The following is a 25,648-nucleotide window of genomic DNA, read 5'->3' on the forward strand; positions in this document are numbered from 1 at the left end:
GCCTTATTTAGCTGTTTTCTCATCATTAGAAATGTTCTTTTTACCTAACAATCTGAGAGAAGTGGAACTATTCAGGTAAATGTCAAATGAAGAAATTATTTAACACATTTATGGGAGCTATTCAAGATTACTTAGCAAGGAACAAATGAGCTGGAAATAAATGAAAATGAAACATTAACACACAACAGAAACTGGTCAAAAATAATAATCCTTTATTTTGGATGATGAGCTCCCTATAAATGCACTCCATCCTATTTTAATTTTTATTGGGCAAAAGGTAAAATAGGCACTGACCCTTTATGTCTGTTTTGCATTCCTGCAAAAACTGGAATTTGCCCCCACAACGCTTCCAGCAATATCAATTTTATGCAGTGTGGCACTACAGCTGAGCACTAGCTGCAAGATTTCTAATTATATATCTGCACATAGCATCAACGATTGTAACAAAGAGGCTTATTTTGTCATTTACTATGTTACTATTTTACTTATCGTCACAAAATTATTTTCAGCAATGCGTATTCCTTCATAAATGTCCTTGAGTAAAATCACATACTGTACCAAGATAAGGAAAAGACAAACAGATTGTATTATGAGACCATAAATCATTGATTCATAACAGAATAAGTAAAAGAAAAAAAAACAAGATAGCATAATTCTTCCTCCTGTGTATCCATTTATATCTTCACTATTTTTGTTTTTACTGTCCCACTTGGCAGAACACTCCAAGCATGCATCCCTCTTTGAGCTCAGTGCTGCTATGCAAATAATAACTTATAAATGATTAATAGTCAATGTTTAATAGATGTACATGCAATATTTAAATATCTTAATTGAGACCATAATCCATTTAAAATAAATAGGTCAACATTGCTGCTAAAGTAGTGGTTTCAGAAAAATAAAAATCCATAAGGTTTCATATTGCATTTTCAAGGCTTTGGGTGAAAAAGTTATTTATGTTTATTTTAGAAAGTGATGTTCCCGAATATCAATCAAATTTCCTTCAAACCAGAACAGGAAGAGCTTCTTGAACCTTTCCTCATAATTCATTCACTTTATAATTGCAATCAGCTTAGTGGCTTTTACTGTACTGTTGTCAATGCCTGCGGGGAAGTAGACAGAGTTCGACATATAACAATGAGGTCTGACTACTACATTGTAAAGCCTCCATATAACTTCATGAGGTGTGTACTGTGTATTTTGTTTATTTCTCACCATTCTAGTTCCCTTTATAATTGTGTTGCCTTCTTGTCTACTCATTGAAAGTTAGTTTCCTATTTTTTAAATTACAGTTTGCTATGCCAATTTGAATCCAGCTATTGCCTACCTTGCTTTATATCTTCAGTAATGAATAATAGTTTGGATATGTTTGTATCATATTTAAATTGCCATATGATCAATTGCAGTATCAATCTAAATTTAAAGGCAAATTCTCATTTGCTACTGCAATACATACTGAAACAAAGGCTGAGTGACAGTAAGATTGTCAGTGCTCATCATCGTTACTCCATTGAAACTAACAACAAGTTGCAGTGAGTCTGCACATATGCAGAATAACATGGAAATCCAGCAGTAGCTGTCAGTGATTCTAGACCTCACCGGACAATATGCTGTTAGAACATAGAAAAGTACAGCACAGAATAGGCCCTTAGGCCCACAATGTTGTGCCGAGGTTTAATCCTAATGTAAAATATAATAACTTAACCTACACACCCCTCAGCTCACTGCTATCCATGTGCATGTCCAGCAGTCGCTTAAATGTCCCCAATGACTCTGCTTCCAACACCATAGCTGGCAATGCATTCCATGCATTCACAGCTCTCTGCATAAAAAAAGAACCTACTCTAACGTCTCCTCTATACTTTTCTCCTAATATTTTAAAACTATGACTCCTCATTCCAATCAATCCTGCCCTGGGGAAAAGTCTGTTGAGGCATCTCTAGACTTCAAATAATAGAAAATCTTAAGACTTGATGAGAAGATCCATTCTTGAGCTGCTAGCCTTGCTGCAAAGGCCTATGAGAAAGAGGCACCATGTTGTATGAGAAAATTTTTAATAATTCCGTAACTTCATAATTGCTGCAAAATATACTCACTGGCCCTGAAAAGCTAATTTAATGTTTGGGAATGTTGCATTTGTCTATAATGATGGATTCCACATATCGTTTAATACAAGTGAGTGGTATGGTGGCACAGTGGTTAACACTGCTGCCTCACAGTGCCAGAGACACGGGTTCAATTCCTGCCTCAGGCGATTGTCTGTGTGGAGTTTGCACATTCTCCTTATGTCTGTGTGGGTTTCCTCCCACAGTCCAAAAGATGTGCAGCTTAGGTGAATTGGCCTTGCTAAATTGCCAGTAGCGTTAGGTGCAGGGGAATGGGTTTGGGTGGGTTGCGCTTCGGTGGGTCAGTGTGGACTTGTTGGGCTGCAGGGCCTGTTTCCACACTGTAAGTAATCTAAAAAAAATGTGTTTGCTTTAATCCAAATCCAATTTTAATCACTTATTTAGCTATCTCAGAAAGCTTTTAATTTCATAGTTTGTTATCTGTGAGGATACCTGAATATAATTGGCTACTTACCCGCTTGTTAATGTCATTGCTGCTGCACACCTTTTGACTTGTGGCAAATTTAAAGGGAGAATGTGAGACATTTGTGAACAGCCTTCATCAAGGCCAGTGGTGAGTGCTGCTTCACTTCTTCTGCAAAATCCAGCCAAATACTGGATATTTGAACAAACCTGATGGATGTTGAAAATAACAATACAATAAATTATTTCACTTCCACTGTAAACTGGGAGATGCAATCTCTCCCCATGGCTGGAAATTTCTCAAACGCCTAACAATGTTGGTAATGGCAAGATAGTTGGGTAAATACAGCAAAAATGAAAAAGATGAGATTCTCAGCATTGAAAACAGAAAACTTTATTTTCCAGTTTAGGTTTTCAATGGTTGAATGAGAAGCTCTCTAGTGAGTGGCAAGGGGCCTATGTTTAAGCATTAACACCTCATTATGACCTCATTTATATGCAGGTTGATATTTTCCCAGGCAATTGTTAGAAATGAGATGGCCTCAAATCCTGACTTGAAAAGTCAGAGCAGTCACCCGATGGCTGCAATGTGCCAACACCTCCCATGGGAATTCATGCCCACAACTCGGTGTGTACTATGAGCAGCAATTCCCGACACCATCCATTCACAGAGACTGGCATTGGCACATCTCAGACTCACTTATAATACCATTTACCATTTCCAGCCTATACCTTGGTGCTCATTGACAATTTATATTGTAATGCTGCTGCCAGGGCATTTTGCATAGAGGGACAGGGACCCATCTCATGCATCTGAGCAGGGTGCGTCTCAGGGCTCTGAGCTTGCTTTCTTAGCATAGCATCATAGATTCAGTTAAAAATCACACAACACCAGGTTATAGTCGAACAGGTTTAATTGGAAGCAAACAGCTTTCGGAGCGTCGTTCCTTCATCAGGTGGTAGTGGAGGGCTCAATCCTAACACACAGAATTTATAGCAAAAATATATCGATCATAGATTCACACAGCACAAAAACAGACCTTTTGGTCTAACCCGTAATGTCAATTAGACAACCCAATCTGATCTAGTCCTATTTGCCAGCATTTGGCCCATCTTCCTCTAAAACCTTCCTATTCATATATCTATCCAGCTGTCTTTCAAATTTTGCAACTGTACCCACCACTACCATTTCCTTTGGCTGCTCATTCCATACATGCACTGCCCACTTAATGAAAAAGTTACCCTTTAGGTAACTTGTTAAAATCTTTTCCACTCTTACTTTAAACCAATTAGTTTTGGCCTCCCCTACCTTGGGAAAAAGACCTTGGTTATTCATCCTGTCCATAACCCTCACATTTTTCAGGAAATTCTTTTTCCTTTCTCACCCTCAATTGCTCGGTGCTGTTCCAGGGTCCAGCTAGTGTGGAGGAAGCCTGCCCCATTGTGGAGCCTGTTGGCTCTAGTGTTTGGAGCAACCCGACATTTTACCCTGTCTGCCTTTGCCCACTCACCTAATATGTCTATATTGGCCAGCAACCTCATCATAAAGACAGGGAGATAAAGATTGTTTGTTAAATGGAGAACATCCAGAGAACATGTTCTAGCACATGTGGCACATAAGGCTAGGATGCAGGAACAAAAAATTGAGACAGCCAAAGGAATACTATCCTTTCTTACAAGAGGATTTGAACATTTCTCTTGTAAGGAGGTCATGCCTCAGTTATACAGAGCATCGGTGAGGCCATATCTCGAATACTGTGGGCAATTTTGATAACCTTATTTACAGTAGAATGTAAATAAATTGGAGGCAGGTCAGAGGGCAAGTACTCACCTAACTTCTGAATGAATAAAATAAACACTGAAAGAACTGCGGATGCTAGAAATCAGAAACAAAAACAGAAATTGCTGGAAAAGCTCAGCATGTCAGGCAGCACCTGTGGAGAGAAATCAGAGTTAACATTTCAGGTCCAGAGACCCTTCCTCTGAACTGATGGTCGCTAGGAAAATGTTTTTTATTCAGAAGATAGGGTGGGGGAAGGGATAAGGAGTAAACAATAGGTGGAGATACAGTCCAAAGAGAGAGAAGAACAGTTGGACAGACATAGGAGTAGATAATGATCAGGCTAGGAGGGTGAACAGCTATTAATGGGGACTATTAATGGCTGACAATGGGTGTGTGCAAAAGCTTGGGAACTCTACTGCCTTCTGGACTCAGTATTGAGTTCAACAAGTTTACGGTTTTAAAAATGAGGTAATGAGAGTCCAGAGACAGGATATTCCTGTTAGGTTGAAAGGAAAGGTTGGTATGTGCAGGGAAAGCTGTATGATGAGAGAAATTGGTTGAGAAAAAGAAGGAAGTATATGTCAAGTATGGATAGGAGAGATCAAATGAATCTTGAGAAGAATATAAAGGCAATAGGAGTATACTAGGAGATGGAAATCAGGGGGGTAAAAAGGGGACATGAGATAGCTTTGGCAAATAGGGTTAAGGAGAATCCAAAGGGATTTTATAAATACATTACCGACAAAAGGGTAACTAGGGAGAGAATAGGGCCCCTCCACGTGCAGAAAGTGTGTCCAGTTGCAGCTCTTGTTCGACCTCATGACTGCTCTGGAGCTATGGATGGACTCACTTTGGAGCATACGCGATGGCGTGGGGGTCATGGATAGTACGTTTAGTGAATTGGTCACACAGCAGATTAGGATTGCTGAGGGAGAAAGGGCATGGGTGACCAACAGGCAGAGAAAGAGCAGAAAGGCAGTGGAGGTAACCCCTGCAGTCATCTCCCTCCAAAACAGGTATACCATTTTGGATACTGTTGGAGGAGATGGCTCACCAGGGGAAGGCAGCTTCATGACAACGTAGCTGGCTCTGCTGTACACAAGGGCAGGAGAAAGAGTGGAAGGGCTATAATCATAGGGGATTCAATTGTCAGGGGAGTAGATAGGCGGTTCTGTGGTCATAAATGAGATTCCCAAATGTTATGTTGTCTCCAAGGTGCATGGGTCAGGGATGTCTTGGATCGGCTGCAGAACATTCTCAAGGGAGAGGGTGAACAGCTAGTTGTTGTGGTGCATGTAGGCACAAACAATATAGGTAAAAGAAAATGGTATGAGGTTCTACAAGCAAGATTTAGTGAGTTAGGAGCCAAGTTAAAAAGTAAGACCTCAGAGGTAGTAATCACAGGAATGCTACCAGTGCCACCCGCTAGTCAGAGTAGGGATGATATAATAAGCAGGATGAATATGTGACTTGAGAGATGGTGTAGGAGAGAGGGGTTCAGATTTTTGGGACATTGGGACTGGTTCTGGGGGAGGTGGGACTATTCCAAAATCCAGTCTCCACCTGGGCTGGATGGGATCCAATGACAGGGGGTTAGGAACCAAAGGAGGTTAGAGGATAGTAAGGAAGTAGTAACAAAAGCCTGTAAGGAACTAGATAATGAAGTCAGTGTGACTAAGGGGAAGAGGAGGCAGGGAGCAGATGATGAATACAAAGGGACTGGTGGTCTGAGGAGCATTTATTTTTAATGCAACAAGTATAGTAGGTAAGGTGGATGAACTTAGGGCTTGTTGTAATGAGCATGATGTTATTGTTATTACTGAGACTTGGTTGAGGGAAGGGCATGTTTGGCGACTAAACATCCCAGGAAATCGATGCTTCAGGTGGGATAGAGAGGGAGGTAAAAGGTGGAGAGGAGCTTCATTACTAGTCAAAGAAAATATCATAGCTGTGCTGAAAGAGGGCATTAGGGAAGACATGAGCAGTGAGGCAATACAGGCAGAGCTCAGAAATAGGCAGGGTGTGGTAACAATATTGGGGCTGCATCAAAGGCCTCCCAATACCGAACGTGAGATAGAAGTGCAAATATGTAAACAGATCATGGAAAGATGTAGGAGCAACAGGTGGTGGTGATGGGAGATTTTAATTTTCTTAACATTGACTGGGATTCTTAACATTGACTTAGTGTTAGAGGTCTAGATGGAGCAGAATTTGTAAAGAGCACCCAGGAGGGTTTTCTCGAGCAGTATGCAAATAGTCCAACTCGGGAAGAGACCATACTGGACCTGGTGTTAGGGAATGAGCCCGGCTAGGTGGTTGATGTTTCAGTAGGCGATTACTTTGGGAATAGTGATCACAATTCCATAAGTTTTAGAATACTCATGGACAAAGATGAGAGTAGTCCTAAAGGAAGCGTGCAAAATTGGGAGAACCCAACTATAGCAAAATTCGACAGGAGCTGGGAAATGTAAATTGGGAGCAGCTGTTTGAAGATAAATCCACATTCGATGTGTGAGAGGACTTTAAAGAGAAGTTGATTAGAATTCAGGAGAGCTATGTTCCTGTGAAAATGAGGGAACGAAATGGGAACCATGGATGACAGGTGAAACAGTGAGACTAGCTAAGAGGAAAAAGCATGTGCACATAAGGTCTAGGCTACTGATGACAGAGAAAGCTTTGGAAGAATATCGGGAATGTGAAATGAGGAATTAAGAGGGCTAAAAGGAGTCATGAGATATCTTTAGCAAACAGGATTAAGGAAAATTCCAAAGTCTTTTTTTCATGTATAAGGAGCAAAGGGTAACTAGAGAAAAGGTTGACTCACTCAAGGACAAAGGAGGCAAGTTATGTGTAGAGTCAGAGAAAATGGGTGAGATTCTTAATAAGTACTTTGCATCAGTATTCACCGAAGAGAGGGACATGATGGATGTTGAGGTTAGGGATAGATGTTTGAGTACTCTAGGTCAAGTCGGCATATGGAGAGAGGACACTTTAGGTATTCTAAAATGCATTATGGTAGACAAGCCCCTAGGTCCAGAAGGGATCTACTCCAGGTTACTGAAGGAAACAAGAGAGGAAATAGCTGGGGCTTTAATAGATATCTTTGCATCATCCTTGAACACGTGTGAGGTCCCAGAGGACTGGAGAATTGCTAATGTTGTCCCCTTGTTTAAAAAGGCTGACAGGGATACTCCAGATAATTATAGACTGGTGAGCCAATGTCAGTGGTCAGGAAGCTGCTGGAGAAGATACTGAGGGATAGGATTTATTCCCATTTGGAAGAAAATGGGCTTAACAGTAATGGGCAGCATGGTTTTGTGCAGGGAAGGTCATGTCTTACAAACGTAATAGAATTCTTTGAGGAAGTGACAAAGTTGATTGATGGGGGCAGGGCTGTAGATATCATATATATGGACTTTAGTAAGACGTTTGATAAGGTTCCCTCTGCTAGGCTGATGGAGAAGGTGAAGCCACATGTGTTTCAGGGTGTTCTAACTAGATGGAGAGAGAACTGGCTAGGCAACAGGATACAGAGAGTAGTGGAAGGGAGTTTCTCAAAGTGGAGACTTGTGACCATTGGTGTTCCACAGGGATCCGTGCTGGGACCACTGTTCTTTGGAGAAAGGTATCGGTTGCCTAATTAGCAAGTTTGCAGATGACACTATGATTGGTGTAGTAGCAGATAGTGAAGGGACTGTCTGAGAATACAGCATGATATAGGTAGATTGATGGGCAGAGAAATGGCAGATGGAGTTCACTCCAGGCAAATTGAGAGAATGCATTTTGCAAGATCCAATTCAAAAGTGAACTATACAGTAAATGGAAAAGTCCTGGGGAAAATTGACGTGCAGAGAGATTTGGGTGATCAGGTCCATTGTTCCCTGAAGGTGGCAACGCAGGTCAGTAAAGTGGTCAAGAAGGCATATGGCATGCTTTCCTTCATTGGACGGGATATTGAGTACAAGAGTTGGCAGGTCATGTTACAGTTAAATAGAACTTTGGTATGGCCACAGTTGAAATACTGCATACGTTCTGAAATGCCAGATTATCCAAAGGATGTGGATGCTTTGGAGAAGGTGCAGAGGAGGTTCACCAGGATGTTGCCTGGTATGGAGGGTGCTACCTATGAGGAGAGATTGAGTAGATCAGAATTATTTTCATCAGAAAGACAAAGGTTGAGGGGGGTCTTGATTGAGGTCTACAAAATCATGACAGATATAGACAGGGTGGATAGCAAGAAGTTTTGTCCCAGAGTGCAGAACTCAATTACTAGGGTTCTGAGTTCAAAGTGAGTGGGGAAAGGTTGAGAGGAGATATGCGTGGAAAGTTCTTTATGCAGAGATTGGTGGGGGCCTGGAATGTGTTGCCAGTGGAGGTGGTGGAGGTGGGAATGATAGCATCATTTAAGATGCATCTAGACAGATACATGAATGGGCAGGGAGCAAAGGGATACAGATCTTTCAAAAATAGGTGGCAGGTTTAGATAGAGGATCTGTGTCAGCGCAGGCACAGAGGGCTAAAGGGCCTGTTCCTGTGCTGTAATTTTTTTTTCTTTGTTCTAAGATCAGCAAGGCAGCCTTTGTCTGGAGCTGCAGGAGATGGGGGGGGTGGCGGGGTTACTAAACGAGTATTTTACATCAGCATTTACTATGGAGAAGGACATGGAAGATATAGACTGTAGGGAAACAGATGGTGACATTTTGAAAACTGCCCATATTACAGAGGAGGAGGTGCAGTATATTTTGAAAATGCATAAAAGTGATAAAACTCCAGGACCTGATCAGGTGTACCCTAGAACTCTGTGGGAAGCTAGGGAAGTGATTGCTGGGCCTCTTGCTGAGATATTTTTATCATCGATAGTCACGAGGTGAGGTGCTGGATGACTGGAAGTTGGCAAACGTGGTGCCACTATTTAAGAAGGGTAGTAAGGAGAAGCCAGGGAACTATAGACCGGTGAGCCTGACCTCCGTGGTGGGCAAGTTGTTGGAGGGAATCCTGAGGGACTGAATGCACATGTATTTGGAAAGGCAAGGACTGATTAGGAATAGTCAGCATGGCTTTGTGTGTGGGATATCATATCTCATGAACTTGATTGAGGTTTTTGAAGAAGTAACAAAGAGGATTGATGATGGCAGAGTGGTGGACGTGATCTATATGGACTTCAGTAAGGTGTTTGACAAGGTCCACCATGGGAGACTGGTTAGCAAGATTAGAACTCATGGAATACAGGGAGAACTAGCCACTTGGATACAGAACTGGCTCGAAGGTAGAAGTCAGAGGGTGGTGGTGGAGGGTTGCTTTTCAGATTGGAGGCCTGTGACCAGTGGAGTGCCAAAAGGATCAGTGCTGGGTCCACTGTTTTTCGTCATTTATATAAATGATTTGGATGTGAACATAGGAAGTATCGTTAGTAAATTTGCAGATGACACCAAATTGGAGGTGTAGTGGACAGTGAATTAGGTTACCTCAGAGTACAATGGGATCTTGATCAGGTGGGCCAATGTGCTGAGGAATGGCAGATGGAGTTTAATTTAGATAAATGTGAGGTGCTGCACTTTGGGAAAGCAAATCTTAGCAGGGAAATGTTGCTGAACAAAGAGACCTGGGAGTGGAGGTTCATAGCTCCTTGAAAGTAGTCGCAAGTAGGTAGGATAATGAAGAAGGTGTTTGGTATGCTTTCCTTTATTGGTCAGAACATTGAGTATTGGAGTTAGGCAGTCATGTTGCTGCTATACAGGACATTGGTTAGTTTGCTTTTGGAATATTGCGTGCAACTCTGATCTCCTTCCTACTGGAAGGATGTTATGAAACTTGAAAGGGATCAGAAAAGATTTACAAGGATGTTGCCAGGGTTTTACATTAGATTACTCACAGAGCGGAAATAGGCTCTTCGGCCCAACCAGTCCACACCAACCCTCCAAAGAGCATCCCACCCAGCCCCATTTCCCTGCACCTAACACTACGGGCAATTTAGCACGGCCAATTCACCTAACCTGCACATTTTTGGACTGTGGGAGGAAACCGGAGCACCGGGAGGAAACCCACGCAGATACGGGGAGCATGTGCAAACTCCACACAGACAGTAGCCTGAGGAATTGATCCCGGGTCTCTGGCACTGTGAGGCAGTAGTGCTAATCACTGTGCCACCGTGTCACCTCGTGGTCGGACTGGTGAAGCTTAATCCAGGACTTAAGCTTCTCCTCCCACTCCCCTTCTGCCACACCTGCCCATGGATCGATACGGGCACCCAGGTACTTATCTGTGTCACCTGGGGGTATATAGGCTACAGACTCATCCCGTAGCTTCCAGTTTGCGAAGTGATTGTATAAGAAGATTTTCCTTTTAAACGTGAAGTGGAATCCTTTGTCTTCGCTATGTTAATACTGAGGCCTGTATGGTCACAGTGTGCCTGGAGCAGCTTCAGATTCCTAGCCATACCAGTGTGTGAGTCACTTAGACGGGCAATGTCATCCGTGAAGGCCAAAGTCGAGCAGTTGACTCTTCTGCTGCCTAGGGACATGGAGACCCCTGAGTTGGCCCTCTCCAGAGAGAATACCAATGGATCCAAAGCGATGTTAAATAATATTGGCGAGAGTGGGTCGCCTTGCTTTACGCCCCTCTCTATGTTTATTGGAGTGGTTAAGTTTCCGTTCCCTTCCACCACTGTTGTGTTGCCAGTGTAGAGGTCTTCGATGAGACTCATTGAGGCTTTGGGTAGTTTCAGTCTTTGCAAGGATTTGATCAATAGCTTGTGCCCAACCGAGTTGAATGCTTTCGCCAGATCGACAAAGACAACTGCGAGGTCCTTGCGGTTATGTTTTGCTCCCTTAATGATGTTTTCAAGGATGACAATGTTTTCATTGCATCCAGGAGTGGCTGCTAGGAACCCCTTTTGCCTGGGGTTTATTTCGACTGTTTCACTCAGGCATTTTGCCATTATTTTCATGAACAGTCGCAGCAGCATTGAGCCGATAGTTATTGGTCACCAGTTGAGAATGATTTTCAAGTGGTCCTTATCCTCGCACTTAGGAATCAGGACCGTTCGACTCTTTTTAGTGAATCGGGTATCGTGCTTGACTTTAGCCATAGGGAGAAGAGGCGGGGTAGACCAGTTCCTCTTGCTCATGGATTGTTCTTATGTCCTGCAGTTTCAGGCCGTCTGGTTCAGTGACACTGGTTGGAGGGTTTGAACTATAGGGAGAGGCTGAATAGGCTGGGGCTGTTTTACCTGGAGTGCGGAGGTTGAGGGGTGACCTCATAGAGATTTATAAAATCATGAGGAGCATGGATAGGATAAATAGACAAGGTTTTTTCTCTGGGGTGGAGGAGTCTAGTACTAGAGGACATAGGTTCAGGGTAAGAGGGGAAAGAGATAAAAGGGACCTAAGGGGCAACTTTTTCATGCAGAGGGTAGTGCGTGTATGGAATGAGCTGCCAGAGGAAGTGGTGGAGGCTGGTACAATTATAGTAATTAAAAGGCATCTGATTGGGTATATGAAAAGGGAGGGTTTAGAGGGATATGGGCCAAGTGCTGGCAATGGGACTAGATTAGGTTAGGATAACTGGTGGGCCTGAAGGGACTGTTTCCATGCTGCACATCTTTATGATTCTATGATTTGAGCTTCTCCCATGTCCTTACCACGACTCCCGCATACCAGGCCTTGTTACCACATGGACTGCTATTACTTTAGATTAGATTAGATTACTTACAGTGTGGAAACAGGCCCTTCGGCCCAACAAGTCCACACCGACCCGCCGAAGCACAACCCACTCATACCCCTACATTTACCCCTTACCTAACACTACGGACAATTTAGCATGGCCAATTCACCTGACCCGCACATCTTTGGACTGTGGGAGGAAACCGGAGCAGTCGGAGGAAACCCACGCAGACACGGGGAGAACGTGCAAACTCCACACAGTCAGTCGCCTGAGTCGGGAATTGAACCCGGGTCTCAGGCGCTGTGAGGCAGTAGTGCTAACCACTGTGCCATCATGCCGCCCTCACCAAACCTGCTGAGATTTTCCAGCAATTCTGTTTTTGAATCTGGAATGAACAAGTTGTCTTATAATGAAAGGTTAGACAGTCTGGACTAGAATTTAGAAGAATTCAGGGTGCCTTGATTTAAGTGTATAAGAAACTGAATGGAACGTGACTGAATCCAGAACAAGGGGCTCTGCTTGAAAAGGTAATGATTAGCTTTTTCGAACAGAGATTAAGAGATTTTTTTCTCTTCCAGGGGGTTTTATGACTTTGGAAGCCTCTGCCTCAGAAGACGGTAGAGGCAGGGTCATTATATAATTTAAAGAAGGAGTTACACAGACTCTTTTTAGGTAAGGGAATCAAAGATTATTGGCAGTAGATGGAAAGTTGAAACATTAATAGATCAGCTATGAATTTATTGAATGGCAGTTCAGGCTTAAGAAGCCATATGGCCAATTCCAGCTCCTAATTTGTATTTTCGCATTTATATGTTTACAAATTCAATGATGTTTAAACTATAATACAATAGAATTACTTTGCTAGCATCTATTTCACTGAAAGAAAATATTTTGCATATTTTGTGACAAATGGTTCAGAATAGCTTCATTATCCATTAAAATTACATTGATATTAATCTCTGTGAAGCTCAGGGAAGAATTACCTACTACAGATCTGAATTCAGTATCGTGTTTCTTCATACGTGGTACAATAGACAAATCTTGAAGACCGGATATTGACTATAAGAAAGAAAAAACTAGGCAGCAAGATGTTTTCATTAAGTTAGTATGGTTGAACTCACTTCCTGGTATTTGTTATTTAAACTGGAGTTAGTAAGATACATGTAGATGTAATTTTAAAACCACCTGAGGCTATGTATGATGTTCTTGCCAATATAAATGGCACTATGTGAATAGAATTACTATATCTCCCTATTAGATTTGACTTCAGACTTTGTATCTATATTAGTCTAGTTCCAAATGGGTTTGATATCTGATGTCATTTCTTGAAGCAAATACAAGGTCTTTTTCCCCTAAAATAGTAAATGCCAAATTGGAACATAAAAATTGAATTTTAGGGCAATTTTAGTAAGAATGATTTTTTAAAATCCTTTGGTATGTAGCAACCACACCCTCTCTTGTTTTCATTCTCTGTCTGAAATGTTATTGAATCTCATAGCAGTAGACAGACAGGAGATTTAACTTGTTGTAATGGTAGTCCACTTGAATTACAATCTCCTGAATTTAGCCTTGGTCTTTGGAGACTGGCTCAGATTCAGGAATCCTTCATAAATTTTGGCAAACTCAATTCGGTGCAAAGGAGAAGTAATTTCTGAATTATACATTGCAAGCCAACACAGGCCTGTAGGCCATATTCTTTCAAAGCATATGGGAAATATCAGAAGTAAGGAAACGACTATAAGCAGGTAAGGCAAATAAGTCAAAATTAAAATGCTGACCAGATGAACTACTAGAAATCATTCAAAACTTCTGCACTGACTTCCTATTAAGACTTCACTTAACTTTATTGTCCATACAGAAATTCATCTAAGGGACATGGCTCATTTGTTAAAAATTTACATCTAAGTAAATAATAACATTACAGAAAAAAATTAACATTATAAGGGAACTGTAATTAAAATTATTCTAGTGTAATTAGAAGAAACAGTCTGTGACTCCACGGAGTATATATCCCTGTTTATCTATCAACTCCTCGAACATAGAACAGGACAGCACAGGTACAGGCCCTTTGGCCCACAAGGTTCTGCCGACCAAGACTCCAAATTAAATGCATCGCTCCTGCCTGCCCTTGGTCCATATCCAAGATTAGAGTGGTGCTGGAAAAGCACAGCAAGTCAGGTAAGCATCCGAGGAGCTAGAAAAAGGATGTTTAGGGCAAAAGCCCTTCGTCAGGAATCAAGCATCCATCATCTTCAGTCCTCACTTTCGCCTTTGTCCATAGCTGTCCATTCCTTGCATATTCATGTGCTTATCTGAAAGTTCCTTCAATGCCCCTTTTGTATCTGCTTCCACCACCACCCCATACACCGTGTTCCAGACTCCTACCACACTCTGTGTAAAACACTTGTCCTTCACATCGCCTTTGAATTTTTCCCCTCTCACCTTAAGTACATGCCCGCTAATATTAGAGAGTTTAACTGAACGCAACAAATGCTGGAGATCACAATCGAAGAGCATCCTGAAGAGAGAGCAAGGTAACGTTTTGAGTCTAAATGACTTGCTATAATGAAGAGTCATCTCGACTGGAAATGTCCGCATGCTCTCTCTCCATGGATGCTGTCAGATCTGCTGTGATCTCCAACATTTGTTGTTTTCAGTAGTGATTCCAGCATCTGCAGTAATTTGCTCCTACATTAGACATTCCAACTCTGGAAACAAGTTTCTGACCGTCAGCCCTGTCTATACATCTCATAATTTTATCGACGTCTATCAAGTCTCCTCTCAAGCTCTGCCATTCCAGTGAAAACAGATGGAGTTTTTCTAGCCTGTTTTGTTAAAGTTTCTGATGGATAAAGACACTAATGAGTTCTGGAGTCAATGAAATACATCCCTTTCTCTGAGCACATCCAGTTGTAACACTGACACAGGGGGTGACCTTCACTGCTTGGAACATTCTGCTTTTACCAAATTCTTTGTCAAAGAGGATCAGCTCATTAAATATGCTTCCCACTTCGTTTAATAATCTTTGTATCCTTGAGAATATTTCCTAAAATAGCTGGACTTGACAAGACTTCCTAAAATAAAATCACTCTCAACTACAAAGGAGTTTCATAATTGTAAACTTAACTTGAAAAGCTTTAAATTTCTGAGATACCATTACCATCAATGAACTTTGGTGACTACATCCATTCCTTGTTCTCTTCATTTCAACCTGGTCATCCACTTGGAATATCTTTAAAGATTAACTGTTGAAGTGTCCACAGCATGCATCTTCACAGGAATTATATAATTAACTAGCTTTTCCCTAAATTCTAAATTCCATTTTGTATTCATACTGTTTAAGAGGAATGATATCACACTGTTTTACCAGCTTCCCCACTGAGGCCTTGTACTTTATTATTCTTGACTCACAACTACTTTATCATCAGTATCATTATCATCATCAACAGCAGATGTAAGATTTTCACATTGTCATTCTTTGCCCTACAATTATTCACACAGTGGACAGAAAATTAAGCTGACAGTATACATCCTGATTGGTTCTGATGCTTGTTAACACACATTTTGAATAAATGTTGGAAACTCACGTCCCTTGGATTCTATTGTGAAGGGCATCACTGATCCAAAATTGGAGAACAGGCTTAACAGCAGGTTTACCAATCCCAAATATAAAGTGTTATTTCCGAATGAGGCATCCTATCATTCACCCTTAATCCTGGACATTGCTGTGTGCCTGCTACCCCAGGGTGGAAACTTAGTATATCTAGAGCAAGCATTTTGGATTTTGTTGCAATAATACATAATTTATGTAATTAATTGTTATATTTTTCACTTCCCCCTAAAATTGTGTACACTCATCGTCTATTCTGATATGTACCCTGTAGTAGCACTCTCCCCTCAGGTCGATGTTGTGAATTCAAACCCCATGATAGTATTGTAGCAGATCATCTCAGTAGAAGATTCAGTGCAGTGCTGAAGGAGTATTGCATTGTCAGATATACAACTTTGGAATGAAATCTTAAATTGAGGAGCCACCTGTATTTTCAAGTGAACATGAAATGGTACTATTTGATAAAAATCAAAAGAATTCTTGCAGCAACTGGGTCAAGTTTTATCAACGAATCAACACCACCAAAATGGATGGTGTGGCAATTTTTGTGCACAAATTGGTTACCTTATTTTCTATAGAGTAAATAAGACTCAGTATCAAAAATAATGAATTGGCTGTGAAACACCATCTATACTTAATGCAGCCTCAGAAAGGCAGGTCACATAACAAAAGACCCTTTCTGCCCTGTTACAATCTCTTCAAACCTCTTCTATTGGGTAGAAGATACAAAAGCTGAAACACATGGACCAACAGATTCAAGAACAGCTTCTTGCCCGCTGTTATTAGACTTCTGAATGGAACTTTCAAATTTCAAATTTAATGTCAGCCTCACTCTTTGTACGTCTTCTTTGCAGCTGTAACATTGTATTCCTCGCTCTGTTCCATTACCCTATGTACATTGTATGGTATGATCTTCCCGTACTTCATGCAAAACAAAACTCTTCACTGTACATAAGGACATGTGACAATAATAAAGCAAATCAAAAAAGCACTTTTGGACATTGAGGACATGACAAGTTACATATAAATAGAAATGAGTTATAGATGAGCCATGATTCAATAGCCATGCTAATAGCAGAAGGGTCAAAAAGTGGGGCACTGGAAAAGCACAGCAGGTCAGGTAGCAACCGAGGAGCAGGACAGTTGATGTTTCAGGAATAAAACCTTCATCAGGAATGTCAAATGTTGACTCTCCTGCTCATCAGGTGCTGTCTGACCTGCTGTGCTTTTTTGACTCTGACTCTCCAGCATCTGCAATCCTCACTGTCTCCTAATAGGAGAAGGCGCAGACTGGCCTATCTTTGTTCTTATGTCCCAGGTTACCAGGTATGGTGGCACAGTAGTTATCTTCATGGATTAGTAATCCAGCAACCTGAATTTATAATCTAAAGACACGAGTTCAAACTCCATCTTGCAAATTTAAATACAGTTCAATACATTAATCTGGAATAAAAAGACAGCACCAATAATAGCGACCATGAATACTGGATTGCTGTAAAATCACAAATGGCTGACTTGAGAAGGATTTACCCAAACTACAGCAATGTGTCTTATCCAGAATAGAACTGAAAATGTGTTGCTGGAAAAGTGCAGCAGGTCAGGCAGCATCCAAAGAGCAGGAGAATCGACGTTTCGGGCATGAGCCCTTCCTGAAGAAGGGCTCATGCCCGAAACGTCGATTCTCCTGCTCTTTGGATGCTACCTGACCTGCTGCACTTTTCCAGCAACACATTTTCAGCTCTGATCTCCAGCATCTGCAGTCCTCACTTTCTCTTGTCTTATCCAGAATAGCCAAACAAGCCATTCAGTTGCTACCAGCATTTTCTCCAGGAATGGAGGGTCAGAGATGAGAAGTGAATGTTGCTTTTCCAACTTTCATTCATATACCACAAATGAATAAGTAAACTCATTTTTATGCTTGTCAGTCATATTGACTTTGAGTGCAGCTGCAGCAATGCTCAAAAAGATTTATGTGGTAATATCTAGCTCAGAACAGTTCACGTGATCAGCTCTCAGTCACTTAATAAAAACAAACCACTAGTGCACTATGACATGAGTGTTTATTATCTACGGGCTGCACAGTGCCAGCTTACCAAATGTTCTTGACACTAGGTCTGTTTCTGGAGTCACTTCCTAAACCTGTTTTTGTTCATTCACAGCCTGGTGGTGGTGTCACTGGTTGGACCACCTACTGCCTGTCACGAATTTCTCTTGAGAAGGTGGCAGTGATCAGCCTTCTTGAATCGCTGTAGTCCATCTGACGTAGATCCACCCACAAAGCTGGGAGGGACCAATTCTAGGATTTTGACCCAGTGACAGCAAAGAATCAGTTGCATGTTTCCAAGTCATAAAGTCATAGAGTCATAGAGATGTACAGCATGGAAACAGACCCTTCAGTCCAACCTGTCCATGTCAACTAGAGGTCTCAACCCAATCTAGTCCCACCTGCCAGCACCCGGCCCATATACCTCCAAACCCTTCCTATTCATATACCCATCCAAATGCCTTTAAAATGTTGCAATTGTACCAGCTTCCACCACTTCCTCTGGCAGCTCATTCCATACACGTACCAGGCTCTGTGTGAAAGAGTTGCCCCTTAGGTCTCTTTTATATCTTTCCCCTCTCACCCTATACCTATGCCCTCTAGTTCTGGACTCCCCAACCCCAGGGAAAAGACTTTGTCTATTTATCCTATCCATACCCTTCATAATGTTGTAAACCTCCATAAGGCACTAACACAGATTGTAGCATCAATAAACAAAATAAATCACAGCCATGTCAAATTTGTTTGCTCTGGTGTGTTCCTGAATGGAGAACCTGCATGTTGCCACATATCTGCCGCCCTTGTCCTTTTGGATGGTAGCGGTTACAGGTTTGGAATATGCTGTTGAAAAAGCCTCAGTGGGTTGTTCCAGTGCATCTTGTGGATTTTAGATACTACTCTACTGTGCATTGGTGGTGAAGAGAGTGAATGTGGTTGTGGTGCCAATCAAGCAGGTTGCTTTGTTCTGAATGGTATTGGGCATATTAGCTGTTTTTAGAGCTACATTCATCCTAGCAAGTGGAGAATATTCTCTCACACTCCTGACTTGTGCTTTGTTGATGGTGGTCAGGCTTTGAGTAGTCAGAGGTTGAGTTACTCATCACAGAATTCCCAGCCTTTGGCCTGATCTTGTAGCTTGATATGGACCAGACCAAATCCCCATAAAATATACTAAGATAGCTCCGACTCCAACCTTTTCTTATTTTAAAGGTTCGTGTGAAAAATTTGCCCCTTAGGTCCCTTAGGCATTGAGTTCCACATGCAAATCAATTGGTCAAACTACTCAAGTTTAAGCAAAACACACTTTACTTTTACACCACAGTTAAAATACAGACAAAATAAAAATAAAAGGAAAACTTGGCTGAACTGTAATTCTATTGAAATGCTTAACAAAATTATTTATATATATATATGTATTACTAATTAACTGTTCCAATATATTAACATCCCATAAACACACCCTTGGCAAAGATAAATTCAGCAAATTAGATTGACTTACATTCAAGTCATGAAGAGAACCCCAGCCTTTCACCAGTAACAGAGTGAGGAAAAAGAGCTTCCACATTCAATCTCAAGACCTCAGCAATTAAAAATCCTGTTTCTGTGGGAGCTTGATCTCACCCATTCAGACTACATTTATTCCAACTTTGAAAAAAAAACCCAAGCCTCACAAGGTGTTTTCTCTATTGGCTTTGAGCAAACTGCTCTGCATCTCTGTCTCAATCTTCATTAAAAAAAGGACAAAAAAAACCTCTTGAAGCCATTATCCTGTTACTAACCACAGTATTTATTTGGCAGATCCAGCTCAATTTATGGTCAAAAGTAACTCCCAGGATGTAGATAGTGTAGGATAGAGCCAACGGGATGCTATTAAAATATCAAGAGATGGCTAGATTGTCGCTTGTTGGAGACATTTATCGTCTGCCACTGAGAGAATGTGAGCAGCTAGATACTCAATTAAAAAGAATAGTTCAAAAATGTAATGACCTCTGGAGTATTAGTCCTGAGCTATGAGCTGATTGACAAAGGGTCATAGCCATAAGAACAGCCTTGGTCCCAGTGAACTGGGTGGAAAGACGAAAAGTTGTTGAGCAGTGGCAGACATTTAAGGAGATATTGAATTCCTCCTAACTCAGAAGGATTCCAAAGAGGAAGAGTGGTTGCAAGCAAGGGAGGAAGCATCCATAGTTAGCAAGGAAGGTAACGATAATATAAGAGCAAAATCTAAGACATGTAATATTGCAAAGATCAGTGGCAGGCTGATGATTCGGAAACTTTTTAAGACCAATAAATGTTACTGAAAAAGTAATAAAAAGATCAAAGATTGATTATGGAAGAAGACTAGCGCAAGATATAAAAACAGATAGCAGGAGCTTCCCTCGCTATATAAAAAGTAAGAGAATAGTTAAATGGAATGTTGGTCCTTCAGAGGTTGAGACTGGAGAATGAAATAGTGGGGAACACAGAAATGACTGGGACACTAAATCAATTTGCCTCAGTTTTCACTGCGGAGGACACTGAAACTATATCAATGTTTAATGTCCATTGTTATTGTTGGAAAAATTGTTGGAGAAATTGTTGAAATCCATTAATATAGAATCATAGTGTCATAGGGATGTACAGCGCAGAAACAGACCCCTTAGTCCAACTTGTCCATGCTGACCAGATATTCTAAATAAATCTAGCCCTGTTTGCCAGCATTCGGTCCCTATTCTTTTAAACCCTTCCCATTCATGTACCTATCCAGATGCTTTGTAAATTTTGTAATTGTACCAGACTCCACCACTTTCTCTCGCAGATTGTTCCATACATGCACTACCTTCTGCATGAAAAGTTGCCCCTCAGGTTCCATTTAAATTGTTCCCCTCTAACCTTAAGCCTATGTCCTCTGGTTTTGGACTCCCCTAAAAATGACCTTGGCTATTCACCCTATAAGGTCACCCCTCAACCTCTAATGTTCCAGTCTATTAAGCCTCTTTCTAAAGCTCAACCCTCCAACCCTGGCAACATCCTTGGAAATCTTTTCTGCACCCTTTCAAGTTTAACAACATCTTTCCTGTAACAGGGAGACCAGAATTGAATGCAGTATTCCAAAAGTGGCCTAACCAACGTTCTCTACACTCCAAGGGATCTGACCATTAAGGGTATTAAGGAAGTAGGAAAAGCCATTTGGAACGGCAAAATGCAATCCATTAGAGTCAGCATATTTTTGTGAAGGGTAAATAAAGTTTGACTAAATTCTACAATTCTTTGGAAGTGTAACAAGTCAACTGGATAGTGGGACTCCTGTAGATGTAGTATATCTGGACTTTCAGAAGATATTTGATAATGTGCTGCACAAAAGATCCATACACAAGGTGAGATCATACGGGGTTAATAGCAATATATTAGCTTAGATAGAGGATTGGCTAATCAAAAGAAAGCAGAGAGTCAGGATAATGAGTCTTTATGGTTGACAAGCTGTCACTAGGGGTTGCTACAGGTTTGCCTCAATACTTACTGTCTATATGAATGACTTGGATAGAATGTACTATCTGCAAATGTGTTGCTGGTCAAAGCACAGCAGGTTAGGCAGCATCTCAGGAATAGAGAATTCGACGTTTCGAGCATAAGTCCTTCATCAGGAATAAGAGAGAGAGAGCCAAGCAGGCTGAGATAAAAGGTAGGGAGGAGGGACTAGGGGGAGGGGCGATGGAGGTGGGATAGGTGGAAGGAGGTCAAGGTGAGGGTGATAGGCCGGAGTGGGGTGGGGGCGGAGAGGTCAGGAAGAGGATTCCTCTTCCTGACCTCTCCGCCCCCACCCCACTCCGGCCTATCACCCTCACCTTGACCTCCTTCCACCTATCCCACCTCCATCGCCCCTCCCCCTAGTCCCTCCTCCCTACCTTTTATCTCAGCCTGCTTGGCTCTCTCTCTCTTATTCCTGATGAAGGGCTTATGCTCGAAACGTCGAATTCTCTATTCCTGAGATGCTGCCTGGCCTGCTGTGCTTTGACCAGCAACACATTTGCAGCTGTGATCTCCAGCATCTGCAGACCTCATTTTTTACTAGAATGTACTATCACCAAACATTTAGGTAACAATAAGATAGGTGGGTAAGTAAATTGCATTGAAGAAATAAGGAATTTGCAAGTGGAAATGGACAGGTTAGATGGGTGGGCCAAAATTGCCAGATGGAGTTTAATATGGGTAAGTATGAGGTTGGTCAGAAGAATAAAAAGGCAACTTATTATCTCAGTAGAGAAAATGTTCAAAATGTTTTTGTCTAGAGGGATCTGGATGTCCTCATGCGTGAGTCACAGAAAGTTGACGTGTAGGTACAACAGGTCATAATGAGGACAAATAGAAATTTGGCATTTATTGTGAAAGGAATAGAGAATAAAGTCAGGGAAGTTTTATTGTAATTGTACAGGCATTAGTGAGACTGCCTCAGTTCCCTTACTTGAGGAAGGATGTAATTGCATTGGAGGTAGTTCAAAGAAATTTCACTAGATTAATTTCAGAGATGAAATGCTTGTATTTTGAGAAGAAATCGAACAGTTTAACCTATACTTGGAGTTGGGAAGAATGAGTGGAAATGTAATTGAGGTATATATGATGCTAAAGGGAATTGATAAAGTAGACATAAAATAGATGTTTCACCTGTGAAGTGATCTGGAATGAGAGGTCATAGTTTTAGGATAAAGAGTGGCAGACTTAAAACAGAAACGCGGAAGAATTACTTCTCTCAAAGGCTCCTGAATCTGTGCAATTCACTATGTCAGCGTGCGGTGGACGCCAGGACACTGAATAAAGTTGAGAAGATAGACAGATTTTGAATTAGTAATGGTTTAAAGGTTTATGGGGAGTGGCACAAAAGTGGAGTTGATGTCAGGATGGGATCAGCCATGGTCATATTAAATAGCAGAGTGAGTTCGAGGAGCTAATAGTTCATTTCTGCCCCTCGATATTATGTACCCACCAAATGATGGCTTTTTCAGAGGTGCCTACTTCCATTAATAATTTTTTAAGACACTCTAGTAACGCCATAACTCTAGTGATTGGAACCAGGTGGATTGCGTTGACGATGAGATCCTTTATTGGTGTTGTTAACCTGGGCCAATGAGGAAGCCCTGGCTGACCAATATAAACAAGGGATTTAGAATCTCCTCTGGAGCTGACTCCAAGCAGGCTGGCTATAGTCACTGTACTGTGCACAAGTAAATAAAGAGTGACTTGGTGACAGGATACCGGCCTCTGTGCAGTTAGTACAATGTCTATCATTGAGCAGGAAATTGTCAGCAATATCATCGGTACACCATCACTTCCAAAGCTCTCTTCAAGCTTCAATCATTCTGATTTAGGCGTGGATTACCGTTTTTTTACATTTATCTTGGACTAAAATCTTTGGCTTTTTTACCTAACATCATTTTGAGTGCACATTAACACAAGTGGTGCAGCAATTTAAGGAGAAGGCCTAACATCATATTCTCAGGGATAGCCATTAAATATAGCCTAGACACAGTACCCCTTCACCACCCTCCCCCACCACCCTCACCACCCATCCAAAGAAAAAAGAAAATGCGTTCTCAACCTTTCTACAGTCCTATTCACAGGGTCAGATTTGAGCTCTAATTAACTTGATTGGAATTAGCTTTTCCAGTGAGTTGGGGATGTTAGTAATTACAGGCAGCTGTAATCAGCAAATCTTTGGCAGCACTAGCCTGCATTCTTTTGCTGAGGTAGAAGAGTTAGGTTACTCTTGTATACATAAGCCAAAACCACAAATAATATACTGTAATAGTAGTTTGTGATTTCATATTATGTCTAATTGTTCTGAAAACAATAAAAAACACATGAAATAATTATTGAAATGTCAGTTAGTTATATTGATGATATTTATTTATATTTTCTTCAATTTGCAGTATCACTTCCTCGATTTCAGCCAGGAGTATAGTGAGCAGTTGACCATCTTATTTTCCCTGATTCCAGCAACGCGGTTGCATTGTCAGCCCATAGAAGGTGCTGAAATGCAACCCAAATTCAAAAATGCACAGAGTCTCCTATTGCAGATCCAACACTATGAAAGCTTCTGTCTTTTCTTATAAAAAAAAATCAAAAGGGTGAAAATTGTGGAAGTGGTAAGAAGTGCAAATGGTAGAAATGAGGGTACATGATCAAATAAATATCCGCAGAAGTGACTCGTGTGAGAGTTTAAACCACATGCACTAATTTTGTCAGCAAATTATATACACAGAAGAGGATGAACCCCCTGTATATATTCACCTCAAAACCATCTACTGTCATTTAGTGCAGAGCTTTGTGGCCTCTCTTTCATTGCAATTCCACTTTGTCAGAATAGGACAGCATGGTGACTCAGTGGTTAAATCTGCTGCCTCACAGTGCCAGGGACTTGTGTTTGATTCCGCTTCAGATGACGGTGTGCAGTTCCGCTAGATGCTCCAGTTTCCTTCTGCAGTCCAAAGATGTACAGCCTAGGTGGATTGGCCATGCTAAATTGTCGCATAGTGTTGTAGGATGTGTAGACTAGGTGGATTAGCAACGTGGGATTATAGGGATAGGATGAGAGTGTGGGTGAGATGCTCTTCAGAGGGTCAGTGCAGACTTGATGGGTCTCTTTCAGCACTATAGGGATTCTATGAAATACCTTAATGTTGTTCCTAGCTTTTTGTCCAGCAATTACAAAGAACTATTGGACTTCACCAGAATGGTAAGAATATTATTTTGCTCCTGTGCTCCATCAGGACCATTGGTGCTTGCCTCTCGTTGCTGGTTTATTTTCCTCCTGCTGACAGGTTATTCTGATTGATGATGACCACTCCCCTCTCCGCACAACATTCCTGTTTGTCCAAGAGTTTCCACTCATATTGCAATTTTGTAGATAGCCAATAAAAAGTAAACAAGATGTAAGGCTTGCACAATGATCAGAAAATACTCGCTCCCTGTTCTTTTCATCTTACTACTTTACCACTCAACACAAGAAAAGTTAGGGTGCAATAACATAAAACAAAGCACTACAGATGTTGGAAATCTGAAACAAAAACTGAAATTGCTGGAGCAACTTAGCAGATCTGGCAGCATTTGTGGAGAAAGAAAAACAGAGTTAACATTTCGCACCAGTGGCTCTTACATTGAGAGAATCTGATGACGAGATTCTGTGCCCAAACACACTCATTTCTTTATCTGTTAAACAAATATGCAACTTTGCACATGTGGACTCCCAAGTAGCCAGATGTGACCAATGGTTAAAATATTGAACTGCACAGATTCAGTGTTGCTTGGATGATTTCTACAAAAATAGTTCAAGCAAATGTTAGCAAAAAAAAAGCATGAAAAAGGCTATGTTTTCTCGCTAAAGTCTGTGAATAAGACATGACTGAGGTCTTCCAGAACTGCAAAAAAGTGAATATTTTACCTCAGGTTTTAGTGACTTTAGTCGACAGGAAGATATCAATATAGCAGTGATCAGAGTTGGAATGTCTCTCTGAAATCGTGCATGTGACAGGCATTGGGAGGACACATCATGAAGGAACAGGGAATTGTAGTTTGGACATGCAGCAGGACTGGAAGTACTTAATTGTGTTTGCTATTCCAGGTAGGAATTGAAATTCCACAATGCAAGCATGTTGCAGGGAGAGCTCAAAAGAGGAGAATTGGATTTATGGGGCAAGATGAAACTTAGGTGTATTGCTAGAATCACAAAGGTCTGTAGTGAAGTTAAGTACCATTCTGAAGCTATGTTGACAACAGGGCATTTTGTTTTCCTTTAGAAAAGTTTATGTTCTGTTCAATAAATGAAAAATTGCAGAATATGATGGCAGTGAATGAAATTTGTTAACTTGTGGACATGATATACAAGCTCAATATGTGTTCTCAAACCATTTACCTATTGTGCTTGCTGCTGTTTGTGGATGTGCCTGACAATATGAGCGCATATCCCAGGTTAAGGTATAGCAATGTACCTGCATCATCGCCTCAGCAACTGCAGGAGATACAGAGGGTGAGCTACCTGTATTGACAACAAA

This window comes from Hemiscyllium ocellatum, chromosome 17 (assembly GCF_020745735.1).
Source record: "Hemiscyllium ocellatum isolate sHemOce1 chromosome 17, sHemOce1.pat.X.cur, whole genome shotgun sequence".
Classification (NCBI taxonomy): Eukaryota; Metazoa; Chordata; class Chondrichthyes; order Orectolobiformes; family Hemiscylliidae; genus Hemiscyllium; species Hemiscyllium ocellatum.